At 39.5% G+C, this 13,072-nt stretch overlaps 2 long non-coding RNA genes across 2 annotated transcripts in view; one reads left to right on the top strand and one right to left on the bottom strand.

Moving 5' to 3' along the window:
- Positions 1 to 11,230, bottom strand: part of LOC129147627 (uncharacterized) — a 105,640-nt gene extending 94,410 nt beyond the window's left edge. Inside the window, exon 1 of the long non-coding RNA XR_008554920.1 lies at positions 11,084 to 11,230. This is a non-coding gene — a long non-coding RNA (uncharacterized LOC129147627). The remainder of the gene's footprint in view (positions 1 to 11,083) is intronic.
- Positions 11,231 to 11,440: 210 nt separating this feature from the next.
- The window catches only part of LOC129147704 (uncharacterized), a 56,325-nt gene continuing 54,693 nt past the window's right edge, over positions 11,441 to 13,072 (top strand). The window contains exon 1 of the long non-coding RNA XR_008554972.1: positions 11,441 to 11,494. This is a non-coding gene — a long non-coding RNA (uncharacterized LOC129147704). The remainder of the gene's footprint in view (positions 11,495 to 13,072) is intronic.

Here is a 13,072-nt window from a genome sequence, read left to right as displayed (position 1 = left end):
TTTGTTTACCTTCTATAATTGAAACTTTGTAGCTTGAGTGGAGGCTTAGGCCTGGCAAGGGCAGGCGGAAAGCTTGGCTTCCTCTGTTACCTAGGAAACCTTGCTCTCTGTGGCTGTAGCCATCTTGGTTTGGGTTAATTCGCATGCTCACTCTGATTGGATGGTGGGCATGGCTTGTGGGTGTGTTGGAGCTATGGTCAATTTGCATATTTGTCTATTATTAGGTAGGATAATCTATATAATAAAGGACTAATATGCAAATAGACCAAACGGCAGAATGACCAGTCGCTATGATGCACACTGACCACCAGGGGGCAGATGCTCAATGCAGGAGCTGCCCCCAGTGGTCTCAGTGCGCTCCCACAGGGGGAGCGCCACTCAGCCAGAAGCTAGGCTCACGGCTGGCAAGTTCATTGGGGGTGGTGGAAACCTCTCCCGCCTCCACAGCAGCGCTAAGCCATCAGATATCTCTCGAGGGCTCCCGTACTGCGAGAGGGTGTATGGTTGGGCTGAGGGACTCCCCACCTCTCCTGAATGCATGAATTTCATGCACCGGGCCTCTAGTAATACAGTAACGAAGAATTTCTTAGAAACCATGCCTTTGTTTTTCCATTTAAAAATACTGCTTTAATGACTTCTTACACTCATAAGCAGTGGTGTTATCTTAAATTAGATAATTCTCATGACAACAATAATTATAAACTCTAAAATTTAAAAAATAACTATTTGAAGATAGTGTAGAGCAATCAAAAGCAGGAAGAAACTGAAGGAAATATGACCCTTGAAAGAAGGGAAGCCAATAGATGATAATTATATTTTCTGACATTTGCAGTATGATTATTTTCTAGTCTGCATAGTGCACAGCAGGGAGAGAGAGAGAAACATCAATATGAGAGAGACACATTGATTGGTTGCCTCCCACATGTGCCCCCACCTGGGCCAGGGATCAAACCTGCAACCCAGGTATGTACCCTTGACCAGGAATCTAACCCTCGACCCTTCAGTGCATGGGCTGATGCTCTAACCACTGACTAGGGCTCTGGTATATTCTTTAACATTCATATTGTAGCTAATTTATATGCAGATATCTATTTCACCTTCATTTATGATGGATTCCACTTATATGAAGTACCTGGAGTAGTCAAATTCATAGAAACAGAAAGTAAAATGGTGTCTGGCCAGGGCCTGGGGTAAAGGGATTAGGGAGTTGTTTAATAGGTATAGAGTTTCGTTACTGCAAGATAAAAAGAGTTCTAGAGACTAGTTGCTTAACGACAATGATTTATATATTTAAAAACAGTTTAGATGGTAAATTGTTATTTTACCACAATTTTAAAAAGTCAATTAACTGTTTAAGGCAAAAATAGTAACATATTGTGGAGTTTATAACACATGTAGATATAAAATATATGACAAACAGAATAAAGGATGAGAGGGAAGTAAATAGTATTACACCATTGTCAAGATCGTACATTGTAAATGAAGTAGATAATATTAATTCAAGGTGGGCTGTGACAACTTAAGTACATATATTATAATCTCTAAAGCAACCAATAAAATAACAACACGAGTAAGTATGATCCAAAAAGTCATATTAGGAACTAGAACAGAAACCAAAAATATACTTGATTAACCTAAAAGACAGAAGAAGAAAAAAGAAACATAACAGAAGGGAACATATAGAAAACAAATATCAAAATGATAGACTTAAATTAAACCAAATTAATAATTACATTAGATGTAAATGGGCTGAACACATCAATTAAAATTGCTGATTTTAGAAAATACATTGACAAATATTAAGTCCCAGTTGAGAATCCTTTCTAAAAATAAGATTTTAACATGAAAATTTGCATTATACATATGATGGCTCTTTCTTCATAGATTCTGATTTTACCATATGTCAGTGTTATCCTATCTAATAAAAGAGTAATATGCAAATTGACAGTACCTCTGCTACACCCACAAGCCATGCCCACCAGCCAATCAGGAGCGAGTATGCAAATTAACCCAACCAAGATGGCTACGGCCACAGAGCGAGCAGGAGGCTTGAGTTTCCTTGGCAATGGAGGATGCCAAGCTTTACGCACACCCTGGCCGGTCCTGGACTCCACTCAAGGCTACAAAGTTTCAATTACAGAAGATAAATAAGCCCCAACAAAAATGGCAGCAGCCATGGAGCTGGAGAGAGCAGGAGGCTTGGGTTGCCCCTGGCGATGGAGGAAGCCAAGCTTCCTGGCCTGCCTTGGCCTCCACTCAAGGCTACAAAGTTTCAATTATAGAAGATAAATAAATCCCAACAAAAATGGCTGCAGGCACAGAGTGAGCAGGAGGCTTGGGTTTCCCCAGCGATGGAGGAAGCCAAGCTTTCCACCTGCCCTGGCCTGCTCTGGCCTCCGCTCAAAGCTACAAAGTTTCAATTATAGAAGACAAATAAATCCCAGATACCAGGGCCTCTGCTTGGGTTGCTGGGGTGTTTGGCCAGCCTGCAAACCACCACAGGCCCCTTGCACAGGCCACCCCATGCCCCAAGGGAACCCCCACCCTGATCTGGGACACCCTTCAGGGCAAACCAGCCAGCCCCCTCCCATGCACCAGGCCTCTATCCTATCTAATAAAAGAGTAATATGCAGATTGACCATCACTCCAACACACAAGATGGCTGCCCCCATGTGGACACAAAATGGCCAGCAGGGGAGGGCAGTTGGGAGGGACCAGGTCTGCAAGGGAGGGCAGTTGTGGGTGATCAGGCCAGCAGGGGAGGGCAGTTAGGGGTGACCAGGCCGGCAGAGGAGGGAAGTTGGGGGCGACCGGGCCTGCAGGGAAGGGCAGTTGCGGGGGGACCCAGGGGAGAGCAGTTGGGGGGAACCAGGCTGCAGGGGAGGGCAGTTAGGGGCAAACAGGCTGGCAGGGAAGCAGTTAGGCATCAATCAGGCTGGCAGGGGAGTGGTTAGGGTGTGATCAGGCTGGCAGGCAGAAGCAGGTTAGGGGTAATCAGGAAGGCAGGCAGGCAAGCAGTTGGGAGCCAGCCGTCCTAGATTGTGAGTCAGACATCCCTCGAGGGGTCCCAGATTGGAGAGGGTGCAGGCTGGGCTGAGGGAAATCCCCCCTCCCCCCCGTGCACGAATTTCGTGCACTGGGCCTCTAGTATACAAAGAAAATCTGTACTAATACCTGTTCTATTATCTATACTACAGATGTTTTAAAATGCTTCCAATGAGACATACCATCAGTGGCACTTCTCCATGACAAAAAGATGTTAATACAAAGCCAAGAAAATTTTCTAACAACTGGGTTGTTTTTTTAGGGGGATTTTTACTTTTCAATAAAGTTTAACCTCTTTTTTCAAAATCATGTCTCACTGTTTTCTCCCATTGCTTCCATGGTCTGTATCTTTCAAATTTCATAGATCTTATTTAAAAAAAAGAGGTTTAAAAGACATATTAACAAAATTTCTCAAGTTTCGTATGAAACTAGCAAACATATTTTTGAAATAGGATTCAGGAAACTGAGGAATTAAAGCATTTCCCATACATATTACTATGTAATCATACTCCTCTCTTTTATAAACTCTGGTATATTAAAAAATGTTTTGTGGACAGTTCCTTGCATTATTTCACAAATATGTTGTAATATCATATTTGGTTCTTATTTTGGTGCTATTAATATAATAGCTTACCTAGTTCAAATTGAAAGTAATTTTAAAAAATAACCTTTTAACTGATTTTTTTTCTTTTTAGCTTGGAAATCAAGGTTTTGTATTTATAAGTCAGGTTTGGTAATGCTATAAATAAATATACTTCTGCCCCAAGGTAAAATTCACCTTCAGAAAGTAGCTATAGCTAACATGTCATTTATGTTTTTGTTCTGTCTCAGGTAAAATTGATGATATTCCTAGGTAATTGCCATTTTCAGCTGTGACACTTCAGCAACCTTCTTACAGTAGCAGCAATATAACAGAATGAAACATTTTTTTTAAAAAAAAATTTTAAAAGAATAAAATTGCCTAATAAGCTGATGACACTGATGTAACTGATAGATGAAGATGGGAAGTAACTGAGCAGTAAGTGATACAGATACCTGAATCTCCATGTGAGAATAAAAAAAAGGAATGGCAAATATTCTATTGTGCAGACTAATAGCCATAATATACACCCACTTCCCCTTAATAGAACACCAATTCTGTTTAGGCGTCCACCCTTTTAAAAAGTGACAGAACCCAAAACTCAGGGATATATATTGGTATGTCTAGGCCCATCCGTAGGTAATTCATGATCCCTCTCTCCTTGCCAGTGATCACTGAGGAGATGAAAATGTGACCCAGTTAATGAGTCATGAAGGAAAGTGTGCAAGAAGGCTTCTGAGAAAGATTTTCTTATTCTTATAGAGAAACACACATTGAAGAGATGGTGGTTTCTTTTGTTAGAGGCTGTTTTGAAGACTGGAACTGCAGTGGTCTTCTTTTGACCATGAGGAAACCTATTCTAAAGACAAGGACTAATACAGTACTTTGAGGACAGCAGAATGGAACAAGGAAGATTTGGATCCTGATGATGCTATTCAGCAGCTAAAAGAACCACGCTGGGAGCTGTCCTGTCTTGAAACTTCTTATTTGAGAATACATTTTCCAAATATTTAATTAATTTTGAGGCTTAAGATTTTTTAATTTTTAAATTGCAATTGAAATTACCCTCAATGGGTACTTACTAGGTATCTGGTATTGTGCTCAGTGCTGTACCTGAATTATCTCATTTAATAGAAGAAATCTATGAGATAGCTATGACAATGCCCATTAACAGAAGAGGTTACTTCATTTTTCAAAGCTACACTACATTACTCACAATCACATAGCTAAATAAATGGCCAAGTTGAGAATTCAAACTTTTTTACTTCAAAGTTAGGCTCTTTGCTACAATACCTCGAGATACTGTATTTTATCATTATTATCAATTTTTATATCATTATTCCACACACAAAAAAGACTGACAACATATTATGAGTATGTACTGGGCTAATTTCCTGAAAATTGTATCCAGATAAAAAGTTCTTTTTAGAGAAAACAGTATCTGAGATTGTACATGAGAACAAATATTAGGCCAATTCTACTAATAAGATTGGTGATAGGGTTTTCTATTTGGTAAGTAATATCCTCACTAAATAAGTAATATACTTATTTCAGTTGCTTTAGTTTTAGAGTGGCTTGGAAAGCAGGTCAGATTGCAAAGATCTGTGTTGTGGGTTGGTGAGATATGAATCAGTTTTGTCAGGTCTGCATCTATTGGGATATTTGGAAGGTCACCTTTGACTAATGGGGAATTCTCAAGAATGTAGCAACAATCACATATTCAGATTGACTGTTAATTCTAATTGCAATTATAATATGCTTAAGGGCCTTCTTAGAAACCACCAATTACTGAAAGTAAACAAATGTTTGCTGAGTATTTTACTAAAGTACATAGTACTCTCCTAGATGTAGGAAACACAAAAGAAGTATCAGCTATGAAATATTAGTTATCCTCAAGCGGTATACACAAAACATAACAAAAGTAAAATACAGGGAAGCATATCCAACAATTATATGAAAGTGAAAATAAGGAGTTCAGAAAAGAGAAAATATCTATAATCAGTTGCCAAATGTATATCTGTATATTACAAGTTTCAGTAAGTTTTCATGTTATCTCACCTGAAATTCACTGAAATTGCATAAAGATAGGAAAGACAAGTGATATTTAATCAATACTTCATAACAACTACTGTTAATGATACCTCCAACCTCCAATGTATCAGACACTGTATAAAGCACTTCTCATTTTCTGATTCTCATTTTATCCTCACAAATATGCCATGTGGTAGGGTCTATTGTTTTCATTTCCAGAACCTGAAACTGTAGTAAATGAACTTCCTGAGAATACACAACTAATAATTCACACAGTTGGTGTTTAAAACATTAGCATCAAAGTTGATACTTAGCATTATCAGAGTTGAGAGTTCTACTACTGAATTTTGCCAATACTATGAAATGCTAAACCTCCAAAACCTATATATGACTACAAAGAAAGCTCTTCCTTATTTTGTCTGAAATAGGCTGAAGCAAAACTTCATTAAATCTTTGATGGGCTGTCTCCTGCACGTCCCCTACGGTGGATCAAGCCTGAAACCCAGGCTTGTGTCCCAACTGGAATTGAACCATGATCTCCTGGTTCATAGGTCCATGCTCAATCACTGAGCCACACTGGCCGGGCCTCTCACTTTTTCCCCCCCTTTAACATTGTAAGGTATGTTTAATCATCCCTAGCTTAGAATTTCTTGTAGTCCATTTAATTTTCAACTCATAGCAACTGAACAATTCTATAAAACTCCTATTAAAGAATACCAGAGATATGTCAATTCCAGAAGTCTCTTCACTTCCACCCCATAATTCCTGTAGTTTTCATTCACACTAGATGATATAATATTCTTCGCTTGAGACTTTTTTAATTTTTCCAAGCTTTCTTCCCACCTTCTATTTCATGTGCTACCTCCTTCCTTTCAAGATCTCAATTTTCTCCATAACTCTCCTTTTCTTTGATCTCCTTCTTATGAATCTTTATTATCACAAAAGTTTTCCAATTCCTTCTTCGTCCTCTACCTCTTTCCCAGGCACGTAAACAGCATTTCTCCTTATTGCTGAATAGCTTCATGAATGAGCTTTATTTTTCTCTAAACCAAATTCTCAATGTCTATTAGTGGTTTATCATCATCCCTGTCATGCAATAATCTTTAGTTATTTTTCAATCTTTCCTCTTCCCCATTCACAATGGTCAACAGCTCTTAAACTGAGGTTTTAAATTAAAATAGATAAATTACCTAAATCAAAATCATGGAGGAGGGTTATTAACCTTTTGCACTCGGATGTCGAGTGTGACTCGACAGGGTTAGCATCGGTAGCAGCTCGATGAAAAAAGCAAGCAAGTGCAAAGGGTTAAAAATGCAGATTCATGTGCTTCATCCTTGATTAACTAACTAAACAGGATTTCACAGATAGAGTCCAGCAAACTGCTTTTTAAATAAACATCCTATGTAAGTCTTAGGCAGATCAAGCTTTGGGAATGAGTGCATTATAACAAGTTTAACCTAATTCTGTAGATTTTACCTTTTCAATGTTTCTCATCCATTTCTCTCCTTTCCTATATAGCTTCTACCCTAGTTTAGGACTGCCTGATCTCTTAACTGGATGTCTGTAATGGGATTTCCTTGCCTCTAGGATATCTTCCTCTCTAATTCATCTTATACACTGGGGTCTTATTAATCTTACTAAATCACAGCTCTGCTCATTTAATGTGACAAGAATTTATTGAGAGCATACTATATATTAGGTGCTCTAGGGCAAAAGGTTCCAAATGAGGCTGATAATCAGAATCATTAAGTGGAAGAAACCTTTTCAAAATAGAGATTCTCTACCCCTCTCCAGGCTTACTAAGTTGGACTCTCAGAGCTAGAGTGAAGAAAAGTTTTTTGTGGTTTTTTTGTTGTTGTTTTTTCCCTAGCCTTTCCCAGTCACTTGAAAAGTTTATCTATCTATATAAAAGCCTAAGTGACCATCGCAACCAAATGGACAACTGAACAGGCTGCCTGGGGTGACCAGGCTGGCAGGGGGGTTAGTGAGGAGCTATCAGGCTGGCAGGCAGAGGCGGTTAGGGGTGATCAGGCTGGCAAGAGGGGCAGTTAGGGGCGATCAGGCAGGCAGGCAGGTGAGTGGTTAGGAGCCAGCAGTCCAGGATTGTGAGAGGGATGTCCAATTGCCGGTTTAAGCCCAAACCTGGGGATCAGGCCTAAACCAGCAGTCGGACATCCCCCGAGGGGTCCTGGATTGGAGAGGGTGCAGGCTGAGTGTGGGGGGGGGGGAGGGGAAGACGAATTTCGTGCACTGGGCCTCTAGTTGTTAATAAAGTTCCTCAGGTGATGCTGATAGTTTTGAGCAACACTAGACTGGAGCAAGCATGTAAAAACTAAGGCATTCTTGTGTATTCAGAATGTACTGGGGGAGATACAAACATATGCAAATAACCACCATGCAACACATTGATTAATGTTATATTAGAAGTACCAAGTGTCATGGAAAAGATTCATTCTAACTGCATTAAATACACTTAGTAACACACTCAGCAGGAAAAAAATATTCTCTTCCTCTAATTTCCCACAACATGTTATCTATAGTTCTCTTTATGTCTTTTATTTTTTACTACACTAATTTTTGTATATGTCTCGCTTCCTCTATACTTTTACCAGAGTACAGTGCGTGGCCTTATCAGGGCACATAATCTAATAAGGAATTATTTTCTGAGTTGTAATTTATTTAAAAGATAAAGTGGTACTAAAAAAATACTAAATTGTGCATAGTAATGCATTTAATAAATTATCTCAAAAGTAGAATGTCCTTGTAACTCTTGGGTATATGTGGCCAAATTTATGGATTTTAATCTCAAAGTGGCACTTACAACAGTTCCTTCAACACCCAAGGTACTCAATAAAAAAGTTACGTGTGAACCTAGGGGTCTGGGAAAAATATATTTTGATGTGCAAAAACATACTTAATATGTCCAGTACCCACCATAAGAGGTTACAGATTCCCAATTAAATAATATGCTGGTGGTTTTTGCAAACCAATGCCCTGTAAGCCAAAACCAGTTTGGCCTGTTTTGTTTGGATAGCCAATTATTGTTTCAGAGTGTGTTTTGTGTACAAATTTTAATTTGAAAGGGTTTTGTCTGGGCAAACATTGTCTGAATTACCATGGCTCTTCCACTTCCTATCATCTTACACTAATCTGATTTACATATGTATGCTATCTATAGGTCTAAAGATGAGAGTTGTAATGATGACAACCAATTTTAATACTGTTCCCAATAATTTCTGCTTTTGAGTGTTGGCTACTGTTATAAGCTAAATTGTGTTTCCCCCTAAAATCCATATGTTGAAGTCTTAATTCCCCAGTACCTCAGAATGCAACTACAGTATTTGGAAAGAAGGTCTTTAAAGGTAATTAAGTTAAAATGAGATCTTAGGATAGGCCCTAATCCAGTATAACTGGTGTCCTGATAAGAAGGTAATTGGATACAGGTGTGTATGTTTACGTAGGCAAGACTATGTGAAGACAAAGGCAGAACATGGCCATCTAGTCTCAAGGAAAGAGACTACAGAATAAAATCAACCCTGCCAACATCTTGATCTTGGACTTCCAGCCTCTAGAGTTGTGAGAAAATCAATTTCTTTTGTTTAAGCCACCCAGCCTGTGGTATTTTGTTAAGGCAGTCCTAGCAAACTAATACAGCTACCTACTATATTTAATAATTTTCACTTAGGCATTTTACATTGAAATTATGTTTACTATGTTCAAGCCAGTCTGCCAGGTACAGTGAAAATGTAATTCTAAGCAGTTTATAACCCAGAACATGAGGCATACTATATGTAAGATACAGTCATCAACATAAATGATAAGAAACAAGGCCTAAAGCAAAAATACCAAATAAAGAATATGTTTATAATTCTATAGGTGCTCTGGAGGGAGAAAGGTGGCTATGGGCTACATATCAAAAACTTCAAAATTTGACCTGGGTCTTAAAGGATACGTAAGATTCAACTAAGTAGAGAAGAGGACATCTAAGTGAGAGGAATAAAAAGTGTACAAAGTCAAATATATGTCTGCTACTAGAGGGAGCATTCCCCTCCTCCCCCCAAGTTCATCTAACGTAGTTGCAAGTCTTCTTTTTCAGCTCTAAAATTACTAAATATGTTTAAATTAATGACTGCATCCTCATAAAATTTAGGCACTTTTTGTTCCTGCCAGATAAATAGCAATGCAACTGACTGTGTTCGGTACAATTCTGACATCTAAAGGATGCTCTGGTTCATCTCTAAGGCCTCTAGGGCTTCTGCTGAGATTTAGTTTTATTTTCAAATGGTCTATGAAGGCAGTGAGCAGCTCATGGAACATTCTTTTTTGAAATCCTGGTCATTTTTTAATCTCTAGCTTACCTATCAAATTTCATCAAGTTATAATAGCTCCACAATGCAGGTGGCCTGTGTTTTCTTAAGTGCCTCCTCTTCTGAGGAATGTATTACTCATTTCATTAATGTTTCATACCTAAGTATTCTAATGTATTTAATTTTTTATTTAATGAAATTTCTAACCTTCAGGCTGAGGTAGTTATCAGAATGTTTCATCCAAGCTGCTGGAAAAGTGCTCATTAAGAGGGAGTTCTGAAGATGGGATTTTAAGAAAGGCCTTGGCAGGAACCTAAACACATATAGATCTAAGCTTTCATAAATGTTCCCCAGCCCTAACTCTAGAGGAATAAATTCTTCTTGCTAAGCAGGTAAAATTTGCTGACATTTTCTTTTAGATTTTGGTGACAAGCATTTAACAACGAGTTTTGTAGTTTTTTAAAAGATGTGTTTTAACGCTTGTAAGAATTTTAAAAAATAATTATGTCTGTAGAAAGCCCTAATTTTCCTGTAACATATAAGCGTTTACTTTCTTTCATAAATGCGGTAGACTTACGTGTATGGCAATTGAAACCATCATCATCAAATGTCATACACGTTGAACCAAAATAAACATGGTCTGCATCAAATGGTTTCAATTGTTTTAGATTAAACTGATTTCTTGAAGAAACAAGAAACTCAGCTGAATCAGTTTGAACTTGGAACGGTTTGGCCTCAAAGCACCTGTCCATCTCAACCATTTACCTTCAGATTCATGGGCGTTAAAACCATAAGTCAGAGAAGCTTTGAGACTGTACAGAAAATTTTAAAATTCAGGTCTCTCTCTGTCCATTAGGCGGTTCAGATGAAATTTGGGATCCAGAAAGAACCAGGTTTTTAAATTTAATCATAACTTAAATTGAATCCAATGTTTAAAGACAAAAAAAAAAAAATGTGTACAGTGCAATGAAAAATTCACTCGGTAAGAAGTTACTGAATGTTTAAAAATCCAAATTTTCGCCTTTTTCTTTTGTGTTGTGCCCGCTCCTTCTGTGACAAAGTGGACCAGAGTTGCTGTTACCCCAAATATAACGAGGGGCTGGTGTTACCACATGCTTACCTTAAGGAAACAACCTGAACTTTATAACTGGACTGGAAAATCGTTTGTTGAGAGAGGAAAATAAAGGAAACGGAAGCCGGCGGCTTGACCCAAAACCAGGTCCGCCGTTAGAAAGGGCCTCGGCCCCCAAAACGCTTCGTCCTTCTAGCAACGCAGCTTTTCCCGCGGAGTCTCGCCTTCCGTTCCCCTGGCACGCCCACCCGGAAGCCGTCGTCTTGGCAACATAGACATCCCACCCCCTTCGCCACGCCCACTGCTTGGACGTCAGGGGCTAGCCGGGCTCCCATTGGTCTCTCAGTCCGTCCTTGTGGGAGACGTTCGGGACCGCGAAGCTCTGAAACTCCAACTTGAATTTGTGGCGCTTGGGGTTCGCGAGGTGCGGAACGGAGGTGGGAGCCAGCAATCTCGGCGGTGAGCGACCCTAGAGGGAGAATGTCGAAGAGGGCGGCTGGAGGTGTAGGGCACTCGGTCCAGCTGGCTGCCTCGAGATGGGGGACCTCAGCCGGGCTGCTTCACTCGCCTGAGGCAGGCCCTGGGTTCGCCTACTCGCCGCCTCAGGGCTCTTCCCTCACGTCCTTTCCCTGGCGTCTGAGCTCGCACTCCTGCCTTCCCGCTGTGGCCCCCGAAGGGAACTGTCTCCTCAGTTTCACAAACTGGGTCTCCTCAGCTTCCTTCCCTCCCCAGAAAGCAACACAACAGCTCCTACATGCCCACACCTCATCTAAGTATATTTTACTCCCCACTAATCCAGTTCAGAATTAAATTCTGACTCCGTCACCAACGCTCAAACGTTCTACCTGCACTTTTTGGCCATGTGCAAAAATGCTCCAGTCCAACCTGACCTGGTCCAGAACAGTTCTTTATCGAGAGGAAGCTGCGCTCCTCTTCCCACCTGGGGCCTAGTGAAGGGCTCGTGGAAAGCAGCAAATGAAAGCCATTTGTTTGTTTTATTTTTTTTTTTTGTTAATCTTCACCTGAAGATATTTTTCCCCATTGATTTTTAGAGAGAGCGGAAGTGAGGGGTAGAGACACAGAAACCTGTGACAATTTCCTCTGCTGTATTTTCCCCCTCAAATTATAATTGAGATTCCTCATATTGATACACATTTCTCTGACTCATGATTTTAATAGTGTCTTCACTCTTCATTCTAAGAATATTACAATTTTTATAATCATTCTTCTACTGTTAATAGACACTGAGTTAGTTTCCAGGTCTTAGCAATTATAAACAATGCTGTTTTGAACGACCCATTAGTGATTCACAGCTAGTGTTGTTGTTTTTTTTCAAAACAACTTTATTGAGATATACCGCATATCATATGTCATATACCATAAAAATGCAACCTTTTACAATTCAGTCATTTTTAGAATGTTCACAAAACTATGCAGCCATCACAGGTATCTAATTCTAGAACATTTTTATCATCCCCAAAAGAAACTCCTTACCCCCTCTCCCCCCAGCCATTCTCCTCCCCTACCCCCCTGGGTATATTAAAGTAATTTTTAATGTGAAATTCTGCTAGCATGTCCTGAATATAATCTACATTGTCTTCTGAACTATTTCAAGCATTATTTTTTTCACATTAGAACTTATGTTTACCTGAAGCTTAGTTTTGTGTAAGAGGTGAGGAATGGCTTTAGCTAAATTTTTCATTCATTGTTATGCCACTATTCGGAAAGCCATGGTCCATGGGCCAAATCTGGCCCACCATCTGTTTTTGTAAATAAAATTATATCGAAACTCAGCCACATCCGTTTGCTTACTTGTTGTCTGGCTGCTACAATATTTGTGCTACAATGTTGAGTTTAGCACTTGTAGCAGAGACTACATAGGCTCAAAGTCTAAATATTACTGTCTGGTCCTTTATAAAAACAGTTTGCCAACTCCTGGAATAGGACATCCTTTGCTCGCGAATGGATATGTCATGTTTGTCCCACATGGTTTCCATATGTTTGCTTTTGTTTTTGAGCTCATCCAGTCTGTCTCAT

Source organism: Eptesicus fuscus, chromosome 21 (genome assembly GCF_027574615.1).
Source record: "Eptesicus fuscus isolate TK198812 chromosome 21, DD_ASM_mEF_20220401, whole genome shotgun sequence".
In the NCBI taxonomy this organism is placed as follows: domain Eukaryota; kingdom Metazoa; phylum Chordata; class Mammalia; order Chiroptera; family Vespertilionidae; genus Eptesicus; species Eptesicus fuscus.
The sequence above is the reverse complement of the archived record's forward strand: the minus strand, read 5'-3'. Positions and strand labels throughout refer to the sequence as shown.